Source organism: Bradysia coprophila (assembly GCF_014529535.1).
Source record: "Bradysia coprophila strain Holo2 chromosome X unlocalized genomic scaffold, BU_Bcop_v1 contig_12, whole genome shotgun sequence".
Lineage (NCBI taxonomy): Eukaryota > Metazoa > Arthropoda > Insecta > Diptera > Sciaridae > Bradysia > Bradysia coprophila.
Window position 1 is genome coordinate 7,949,653 of NW_023503293.1, and position 11,437 is coordinate 7,961,089.

Consider the following 11,437-nt stretch of genomic DNA (forward strand, 5'->3'; position numbering starts at 1 on the left):
AATCAATGCAACTTGGCTCCAGTATGCTAAATAGCAATTCTAAGAGGCTACTTCAACAAATACTAAAATACACATTCAAATAAGAATGAAAATTAAATTTCTTGGTCTGAATAAAAACGCAACGCATGCAATCGAAGACACATAGTTACATTTTTGAAAATTTCGAGGCTTTTTGACGTTTGGGAAATGGGTGTTCGTGCTAGATAAGTGCTATGATAATATTCATAATGGAGCTTTTAAACAACCTAACATTTGAGCTTTTACGCGTATTAAACACCAAAATTCGCGGCGCCAAACGAATGTTAATTTAAACAAATGTTCGAATGCTCGCCACGAAACTTTTTATTTTGTTTCAAATCAAAAAAATCGATCAGATTCTGAACACGTGAGCCTGCCGATGATACTGCAGATGCAGCATACACTGTGGAATTATACATTCTATCATTCATTAAGCTAAAACACCGTGTCACATTGTTTATGTACTTTGGAAAGCTTCCAGAAGCTTTGAGCTTCTTTTGGATACCATCTGAAAAGAAACTTAAAGCTATCGAAAGTTTTTGTGAAAGCAAAGACACAAGCGATACGGTGGTTTGGATTAATTCATAGCATTTGTACATTAGGCCTGTTCATTTTAGAGAAATAGTCTCAAAATCATCTAGCATCAAAAATAGTTTAGATCTGGGGAGCGAAGCATTTGTTCAAATGTACGAAAGCGTTGGTTAGAAGAGAGGAGAATGATGGTGTATATCTTTTTTACTCTTCTAACCAACGCATTCCTACATATGAACAAATGCTTCGCTCCCCAGATCTAAACTATTTTTTAAAATCTTAAAAAAAGTGCGGGTCCAATATTTTAGCCTTCCGGACCAGATAAACACCATGCTAGATGATTTTAAGACTATTTCTCTAAAATGAACAGGCCTATTGTACATACTTCTGCAACAACACAGCTTCCTACTTCAAACTAAGAATATAATATTATTTTGATAAATAAATTGACAAGATTTTGACTACGTTGGGTGCTACATATCATCTTCAAGTTATGGTAATTTCAAACGTAGCCTCAGATGAGCCTCGTGTTTTATTTAACACAAACTGATATGTCAAAAAAGAACTGCCACTTGATTACTAAATTTAAAATCAATTTAAAAGCGGTTCAAAATATTCCGTTCAAATTACATTATTTTTAACGTGGATGGCATTTAAAACGGCCTTCCAGATACAGATACAGAATGAACCCAATTTCAAGGTGACTTAAATGGCGACCAGTTTTTTCGCCCAGGGAATTTTCGCACAGACCGAAAAATTTAAAATTTACATTGGAATTATCGCCCGGAGAACTATCACCAAGGAATTATCACCCACTTCGATTGGAATTATCACCCGGGGAATTATCGCCCAGGAATTATCACCCAGGGAATTATCGCCCAGGAATTATCGCCCAGCTATCTGAGTATGCCTCTAAGTTGATGCACAATTAGTTAGACTAAATGTGCATCCATTTAAGATGATGCACAATTGGCTAGACTAATTGTACATACTTACAAGATGATGCACAATTGTCTAATGTGATTGTTATTCCGTGCCCAGTAATTCACTGGGTGATAATTCCCAATTGCATTGATATTATTCACTGGGCCATAATTCCTCAGCTACGAACTGCCGGTGAATAATTCTCAGATAGCTGGGCGATAATTCCCTGGGCGATAATTCCCTGGGCTATAATTCCCTGGGTGATAATCCTCATTTTGTCTTGGTAATGGTTCCTGGTCCAAATTTTAAATTTTTCGGTCTGGTCGATAATTCCCTGGGCGAAAATACCCGTCACCGACTTAAATTCGATTTTCAAAGTTGGTGCCTTCCGAGCTTTTACTAGTATTGCTATTGAAATAAATCGTCTTTTTGAAAATATTTGCTCTCAATTTCGAAAAATTAAGTATAATTATGAGTTTAATGTTCCTCTTCAAATCAGCCATTTCTGCGGAATCAAATGTATAATTTTGGCAGTTTTTGTTTTTTCCTCTGCCAAAATTATACATTTGCTTCGAAGATTATTAGGAAGAAGAGACTCATTTTCCGTTGTGCATTAATGTTTCAACTGAAATGTTTTTTTTCCCAAAATTATTCGTGAAAATTCGAATCGTTCCACGCAAATAATCATTTGGAATATTGAATTTCCTCTGGTAGTTAATACTAACGAGAAAAAAAAAACAACAACCAAATTTGCTGTCTAAATAGATCGTTTGGGGGAAGCATTTTTTTGTGTTTTTGTTTTCTTCCTTTTTTTTAATTTCTCTCCGTTTATTTTCCAATTCAATTGTTTCTGTTTGCTTGTTATATAATACCGAATTTACAGAATTAATTTGTATTGAAAATTAATGTGCAAAAGTTGCAACGGTAGGCTATTTTCCCGATTATTCTCCAGCGGATAGATTGTGACCGTATTACAAAGTATTACATACCATACAGATGCAGAGAGGCGCGCGGGTTCCAAACTGAGAATAAAATGTATATGTATAACGTACGAAAAGTAATGATGTTAGCGGTTTCTGTGCTTGGTCGATAGTGGAGAAATTTCGCTATCATTTTTGGTCTATGGTATTGCATTAGCTTTGTGTATGTACGTGACCTTTCACCAGGATTTATTGACAAAATTTGCTTGGTGGAGAAGCAGTAAATTGTTGTGGTTTTCGGGTTTAGAATGATTTTTTTGTGTATTGCAAAGCAAACAGCCTACATGCTATTACATATTCATTCTGCACCGTGAGCGACGCTAACGTGTAATTGTGGATCGATTTAGATGTTTTCATTTTGCCCGTAAAACTCGTTGGTTATTCGTCTTAAGACGAACTGGTAGAATGAAAGATGAACTTGGATATAGTTGGAGGGTTTCTATTGATAAACAGCCTACCGAAATCGGACCGATTTTTTAGTGAAATCATTTTTATGTGCAGGAATAGACAGGAATTGAACCCTAGAATCCAAAAACACTTTCGAACATTTTTTCCGGCCACTGTGTGGGAGGTGACCGAAATCTGAAAATTTCAATTTTCTTCCCTATTTTTCTCTTACAGGTGACGAGACGCATGACCGACCACGGTATCATTGGATAGCTGAAGTCATGTTGTTATGGGCCAACATGGGTTGTGTCGTTGTGTGGGTTTTCAAGGCAATCTACAGTAAGCAACATTACTTTAAAAAAATGAATATTTTATACTGAAATAGGTGAACTTTGGATTGGAGGGTGCTGTAGCTTTGCTAAAATAAGATTTCGGTCACGTCCCACTACGACATAGTGGCCAGAAGAAAAATTTTTGAAAGGGTTTTTAGATTCTAGGGTTCAATTCCTGTCTAGGCACGTACAGATGATTTGATTTCACTAAAAAATCGGTCCGATTTCGGTAGGCTGTTTTTTAAAATAAATTCCTCTAGCTAATCTGAAGAGCAATCGACCCATTTTTTTAAAATGTATGTTAAAGAAAGGAAAGTCAGGCAAGTCGTTGGATGCAGCGGAAGTCATTCATTACTTTACTGATCTTTTTTTTAAATGAATTACTTCCAGCATCCAACGTAGTCTATTTAAATTGTTGTCCTATGCGGAAAGCTGTTAATGCATATACATTTCCGTGAGGAAATGACCACTTTCCATGGAGGTCACATGTACATGTATTGTCAACTTTCCGCATGGGATTGCGATTAAAATGTTTGCATCGATTGTGTTGTAAGGAAAAATAAAGTGAGAAAGAAGATATAGAAAAAGTGAAGTATGCAACACGTAGCGAAGGCTGCTAGGAATCTCGCGCCACGTCATTCTCAATAATTGACAAAATGACACATTTCGTATAAAGAAATTGTCACTTTGTGGGTTATTGTGAATGACGTGGCGCGAAATTCCTCAACACCGTAGCGAAAGTGGTTGCTTTTGTCAAATCATGTGTTCATATCAAAGTCACAGAAACATTCACTTTTCGCAACTCGTTGCATAAATTACTATTTGGTATCTCACTTAGTCCAAGAATTAATCATACTGACAAGAGTGGAAAGTTCGATATTTTATTTATTCATGCAGCACCCAATGAACGCTCTACCGTTCATTAAACAGTCAGAACACAAAAAATAAGGGAAAGATACAAAACAGCAACAAAATAAAATGTGAAAAATAATCATAAAGTTTTTAAGTTTAATAATCGTCGATTTTACGGTGTTTTACTAGCATCATAGACTGAAATCTTTCCCGTTGAACAAATGACAGTGCAGTACAATGCAAAAAAAAAAAACAACAACCCGAAGAATGTGAATAAATACCCAATGATGATGTTGTATACTCAAGTCGAGCAGAAAGTTGAACGAAATTTTCATTTTTGTTACTAAAATGAAAAAGTCGTTTTTCTTATCATATCGACACTGGTAACCATAGCTGAACGATCTGTATGTTTTCCCATCGAAAATGTATTGAACAAAACTTTTTCAGAAAACTTGAAATCTTTCGATACGTTGTTGTCGTCGTCGACGACTCGGCAAAGCATGTATAGTTAGTGATGGTTTTTGGCTGGATGTTGTTGTTGCTGTTGCTGTAGCTGGGTGATATGAAAAGCGAGGAGTTCCCTGAAAAACATTTTCCAAATTATCTATTTTAAAGTGAGTTATTGCATCTTTTCATTACAAAACGGGGGCTTTTCATACAACTATCGTCATGTTTTTTTTTATATTATTATTCTTGTGCTGCTGCTTCTCCTCTAACATAACATACACATTTTCTTTACCCCCAAAAAGTACTTCAATTTTATCTGACCTTTTATAAAAAGGAAACTTTACAAATAAACGACAATAAAAAAGCAAACGAGAAATGTTGTTAAAAGGAAAAGATAAAAAAAAACTGAAATAAAATGAAAATCTTTCTGAAAAGGTAAGAAGAACAAACTGTTTAGCAAATCTCTTTCTCAAATCTAGATAAATTGTATTTATTTGCAATCTAAATGAAAGTTTAAAATGAAAAATATGTTTCTCCTTTTTTCTTCTTCTTCTATTTGTAAGAAACTTAAAACTTGACTCTCATATCATTCGGGGTTCAAGTGTATAAAGTGTATGTTTATACAGACGGTGTAGTTGGTACACACACGGCCATAACATCCATATACACATATGTGCACAGGTGTCCTGCTTTTTACATTCAATTAAATAATGGAGAGGTCAGATAATTCTGTTAGTTTGCTGCTATGTAATTGGCCCGTTGAATGTAATATATTCTTCCCCGCTTTGTGCCTTTTATCTCCAAATGTTACCTGGTGTAAAACTGTCTGGAAGTGGCTTTGTGTAGAGTAATTAGAATCAATGTTTTCTTGTATAATATATACTCCGTTAAATGCAGTCTCAATTGGAACAGACAGCTTTGAATTAATATATCTAACAAATTCGAAACTAGATTTTAGTTTGTAATATGCATACAGGCACATGAACCCTGTACTCTGAATTGTTCCGAATTTGCAAGTATAGGTAAAAAGTATATCGAAACTAGACAAATACTGACAAATATACACTAAATTGTATGGGCTACATTCAACATTTTGTGCCACACATATTTCGTCTATTTACACTCTAATTCAATTTCCTTGTCTGATTGAGAGCTATTAACTGTAGTTGACTGCTGTGCAAAGCCAACGCATCGCATTGTTTGTGTGCTTTGGAGAACTTTCCAAAGCTTTGAGCTTCTTTTGGATTCAATTGGAAAAGTGAGTTATTTCGCTGAAAAAAAAAGCTTAAAGCTCTCGACAGCCTTCTTAAAACAAAAGCACATATGCTCGGCCTCTGGCATCTTGACCTCCAAATGGTTTTGTTGCACATACTCATAATTCTAATGAAATGAGATGACGCATATTTTTGACTTGAAATCTAGTAGATGTATCCGTAGATCATATATGGAACAGTGGCTCCGATTCACTAGTAGGGCAGTAGCCATAGAAGTGCCCGGGCAACAATATTGTAGAACATTAGCTAAACATACAATCATTGGTTCCATCTGAAATATGACAAAAACGGGGAAAAATAGGTGTTACAAAATATTTATTTACATTGACCACATTTTTGGACCACCCTATGTTGTACAAAAAATTGTATGGTTTAGGAAATTTAATTATCTATCGATATCATCCATAAAAATACGAAATATTTTGTTCTGAGTGTTCGAAAATGGTCGAAAACTGAAAAAGTGCACTCCAGACTTCCCCCCTCCTTTTCCCGAAAACTGACAGGATTTCAGCTTGGCACCCGAACTTTTCTTTTTTAGGGTACCAAGAGCTATCCAATTCACCCAAGACATGGACACGGGCACTTCCATGGCTACTGGACTATAGTGACTTTTGTGATGCATTGACAAGCGTCATATGAAAATAATCTTAATGTCCATTTTTGAATTTGAAATATAAAATCCATGAAATTGGAGAAGTATTTCCAAAGGAACACTCAAGGCAAAAGCTCATAATGAAAAATTCTTTTTTCTGTTGCGAGATCAATTACTATTTTTGGTTTCAGAAATAGGCGAAGCGCATTAAATATAAATTTCATTTCTTTTATTTAAATGTGACAAAAATTCTGTGTCGAACCGGTTTTAGAAATTTACAGTTCGAGGCAAACCTTTTTTTTTTGGGTAGGTACTTCAATGCATAAAAGAGCGAAAGTGTAACATTCATTATAAACGTTTACAACGCTTAGCAGTACGTTGAGCTTCGTTTTCTTGTGTTCGATTCAGTATGTACCGTATGTTATGTTGATGTGACTGGTTCTGCCGTTGCATCGTTATCATAATTTTTTTGATTGCGGTTTCGCAGTGAAATCGTCTGTAAATTGTGAGTGTTCAGGAATTTTTGTTTAAAATCGCGAAAAGCTCAGCGCACTTACCCGTGATTTGTGGGATAAAGTCGATTTAATCATTCTACCACTGAATGCATCCAATGTTTGCGGCGTTACGGTCGATCGAGTCGTGCGATGAGCTGTTTTTGTTAGTTTGCCTCGAGCTTCACCTTCAACTACATTCACGTTTTTTGTTTCCTGGACCAGCTATACTTCCAGCTGTTTTGCGGATTGTTTCTTTGGGATGGTCGAGGTTTTTATCCTCCAAGTAAATTCATTTGGGCCTTGACCGACGGTACTACAGTTCCACGACAAACTACTCCAGACGTGCGAAGGTCTGTTTTGGCTTGTTTGACTCGAGCGCCACCTTCAACTACGATCGCCTTTTTGGCACGTTTTTTGTTTCTCGTGAATTTTGCGGATTGTTTCTTTGGGATCGTCGAGGTTTTCATCCTCCAAGTAAACTGCATTCGGGCCTTCACCGCTGCATACCGAGTACTTGTTATGAAATTTAAGTTATTTTGATTTTAATTTGATTGTCAATCCGAGCTTTGAATTAGCATTTAATTTCATTCAAAAAAATTTGCCATTACACTGAGGTATTACACCTGGGTTAAGTGTTCACGAAGACTAATCTAGGTCACATTCCAAAATTAGAGCAATTGAATACAAATTTAAACTGGACTTACTCAGATCACTTAAATTCGTCAAGACTCTATAGCAAAGGATTTCCATCTTTTATAACGGTAAATTACCATCAGTAATTTGACAACTGTTAAATGTCTAATAGCGAATACGTAATAACTTAGTGATCATAAAAAGTCATACATGGGTGGCGTATATGAGTCTAACGCTCTACGATATCAATCAGTTTTTTTTACAGTCGACGTTTTTGAAATAGGTCATTCGTTTTAGCTGATTTCCAGCTGACAGACAGAAGTATATTTGGGTTCTTCAACGGTTTTAGCACTCCACGCGAGTGCGTGTAACTATTTCACCCGTAAACACATATTATCAGTTCACAAGTATAAGTACTGTTGTTTGTATGAGTGGTTCAGCTGAAAAACAGATGGAACAAAATGCGTCACTTATTTTAAAGTCACCGACTGTAAATGACAGAATGAGACAAAATTTAGCTACGGCAAATCCAATAAAAATGCAAAATATGCGACAAGTATCTTACACAAATTATTTTTAAAATACATAAAGTCAGTGCCGGACTGGCTCGGAAAAGCCCTTCGGTGGCTATATGTAACTTAATCTGAAAAGGTTCTTAATTCTTAAGTTAAAAATATTTATACAAAATCCAAATCGCCCGAATACACAGTATGGTCAGTCCGGCTCTGCATAAAGTGAAAAGAGTACGACAGTGGTACTTACGTTTCCTTTGACTGGAACAACGGTGATTGCCAGACGGCATTTCGCTTTGCATTTTGAATGTCTGTCCCTCAATCTTATAGGAACAACTCACACTGTCGAGACCCTATCACATAATTCAATTTGTCTAACTTCTACGTTACAGAAATACCAGAATTAGAAAGTTGTAAATTTTAAATGTCTAATATCTGTCTGGCAAATATAATCAACTGCAGCTAAACCGAGAAAAAAAGACACACACACATGAAACTTTTTCTCATTGCCATTCAGATCATGTAACCAAATAGCTCATCTCCTTTTCGAATAACATTTTCTCATAGAAGAGAAGAATACGAGCAAGGAAAAATGAGGAAAAAAATTCACCCGAAAAAAGGAACACATTCGCAGACTAAAAAGTCATTCCCATATAATTATATCTCATGAAAGATTATATTAAATGAACGTAATTTTGTAACGTATTCTCTTCGAAATAAACTTCGCAAACACACGAAACTTTCGGTTTTTTTTCTCGTTATTATTAATTTGTTGTGTGTAAAGTCGGTCCTTCCTAGAATAGACGGCAGAGAAGAGAGTAGCGAAATAATATTTTGGAAAACTTTGCATTAACATGCACAGTAAAACATGCTTTGAATTCATAAATAAATTTTGTATTTTCAATTCCTTTTATGAGCTAGAAAATCACATGTTTTTGAGTGTAAAGCAAAGTCTATACATAACTCTACTGTGTCTTCTCTGACTGGCACATAACGAGCTTAAGCAAAAGGAAACATTACTGCAAACACACAAATTAAGCGTATATGTATCATTGGCTTTGTTGATATATATGGCGATGTTTGCCACAAGAAACACTGGGGAGTATTTATATTTGTCGTAGCAAAAAGTTTGCTAAAATTTGTGAAAAGATAGATAAACTTTTAGTCATCTCTCATCCCAATATTCGACATAATTCTACATGTATTTTATGTGTACACAAGGGCATAAGTTCAACAGACAAAATAATAAAAATAAAAATTTTGGGATTACATATGCACCCCAAAATTTCTTTGAATATTTACTGAAAAACGTCTCACAAACGAACCATCCAAAGAGATGTTTTATTTTCCAAAAATTTATTTCAAGTTTGGCTTTATATTCGAGAATCTTCATCGTTCAATTAAATTCAATTTCGAGAAAACAAGTTACATATCAACTCACCGCCATATATAGAACTCGGGTGCTAGTACACACAGAGGAAATGCTGAGCGTTTTATCAGAATTATTCTGGATCCAATAGCAATGAACCGACATTATCTCAAGCAACCCATTTCTAGGTTCTTAGAAATTTAATGAAGATTTACGTACTGCTTTGCCAACGTAAAAAAACCATATTCGTATCTGAGCTGTTACTGCTCTGCCGTGTCAATGTCAAACCAATGCCATACGTTGCTTTAAGATGAAAAAGTAAAATACAAAAGAGGCTTAAAGCAATCGAAAGCTCTTTAAAAGCAAAGACACAAAACCGAAACGATGCTTTGGGTTAACACGGCTGTGCTGTTCCTCTCCGTTTTTCTATAAAAGAGTGCTAAAAGAGCGAAAAAAACAGGGAAAAAAACCAATTAATCCAACTAAGATCGATTCGTCAAAATTTGTATGTAAACAGGAGAAAACCCAGTTAATTAAACTGAGCTCGATGGGTGAGACGTAATTTAACTGAGCTCATTAGGTGATACGTCAAAATTTCTACTCTCTTTAAACACTATTATTTCTCTAATTTTGACGGCTATCTCAAATTTCTAATGAAATCAAAGAAACCAATAAAAACGGCTTAAACCAATACTCTTTCCAGCAAATTCGTTTTGATGCTGTCAAAATTCCACCTTATTTCTTTGTTTGTAGAAGCATGCACTGTTGACCACTTTCTAATTTTACATGTAAAATGCAAAGGCTACGTTGCATTTTTACTATCCTAATGAATGCATTTAGGTTGCTAGAGAGGGTATTGCTTAGACGTGAAAATGGGATTTTTTACATGTTCAAAACAGTACGAATTTTTACTCGAATATTTTCCGTTTGTTCCATCTTCAATCGGATTTGTTTTTGGTTCTAGTTTGGATTGAATTTGAATGGAGGAGGTACCTAAATCCTTAAACAACCCTTCAGCGAATTGAATTCACAAGCTCGATCATTTAGTTTAATTTTAATACGCACTCGGATGGAGATTGGTGTAGGTCCTATAGTCGAACGACACCACTTTTCTTATCTAATGCTTTAACTTCACATTTCTCTCTGTGCGGTGAGCACTGCTTGTAAGCTTCTATGCATATATTCTACGTATGTGTAACCATACATCTTTTGATTATAAAAAGAAAAGCGAAATTTGCAAATCTTAAATTAAATTATTTTTAGTTTGCTCAGATGTGCTTGATTTGTTGTTCCATATTTATATGTGGATGTGTTGTGTATGTGTGTATGTACACAGCGGAAAACTTTTCCACTATCTGGATGGTGTTTATTTAAGTAGGAAACCGCACGTTCTGGATTCGGTTTGAAGATAAATTTTCCGTGTCATTTACAAATGAAATGTTAAATTAACCAAAGCGAAGTGATTAATTCGAAATAATTTCAATGCTACCGCAAAAAGCTTCCGCGGAACAAGAGCTTATTTACCAGTTGAAAATTTTATATAAATAACGTTGCGTATAAATGCTGCACCTTTTGCGGTACACATAGATAGTGTTGTTCGGTATATTATTTGCTTTCAAGTGCCTTTTTAATGTGGCTAATGTGGTGCAATCCAAGCGAATCACGGTAATTATTGTATACGATCTAAAGAGAACTAGAACTGTAAAATGGTGTCTCGGATCGAGCTGGAAGGAATGGTTCGAGTCGGGCTTACAACACCGAGATCTGGACAGTGTACGGAACACATTTTATGTGTGTATTGGCCTATTTAGTTTGTTGGTAATGAATTACTTTCGTCGCATCCAATGTACTTTACAATGTACATGTTCCACGTATATAATAGAATATTGTCCATAGCACTACCCACAGCCCATATTTGTGTATGAAACAAGGCATCAGAACAGTCGGAGCGTTTGCTGCGACTTAGCCCCGTACGACCCGTGATCCTATTTCGTCCGTAATCATAATACGTCCGTAGCCGTAATACGCCCGGAACCCTAATACGTCTACAACCCTCTAATGCGTCTATTACCAAAATGCAAGTCAAGTTGGG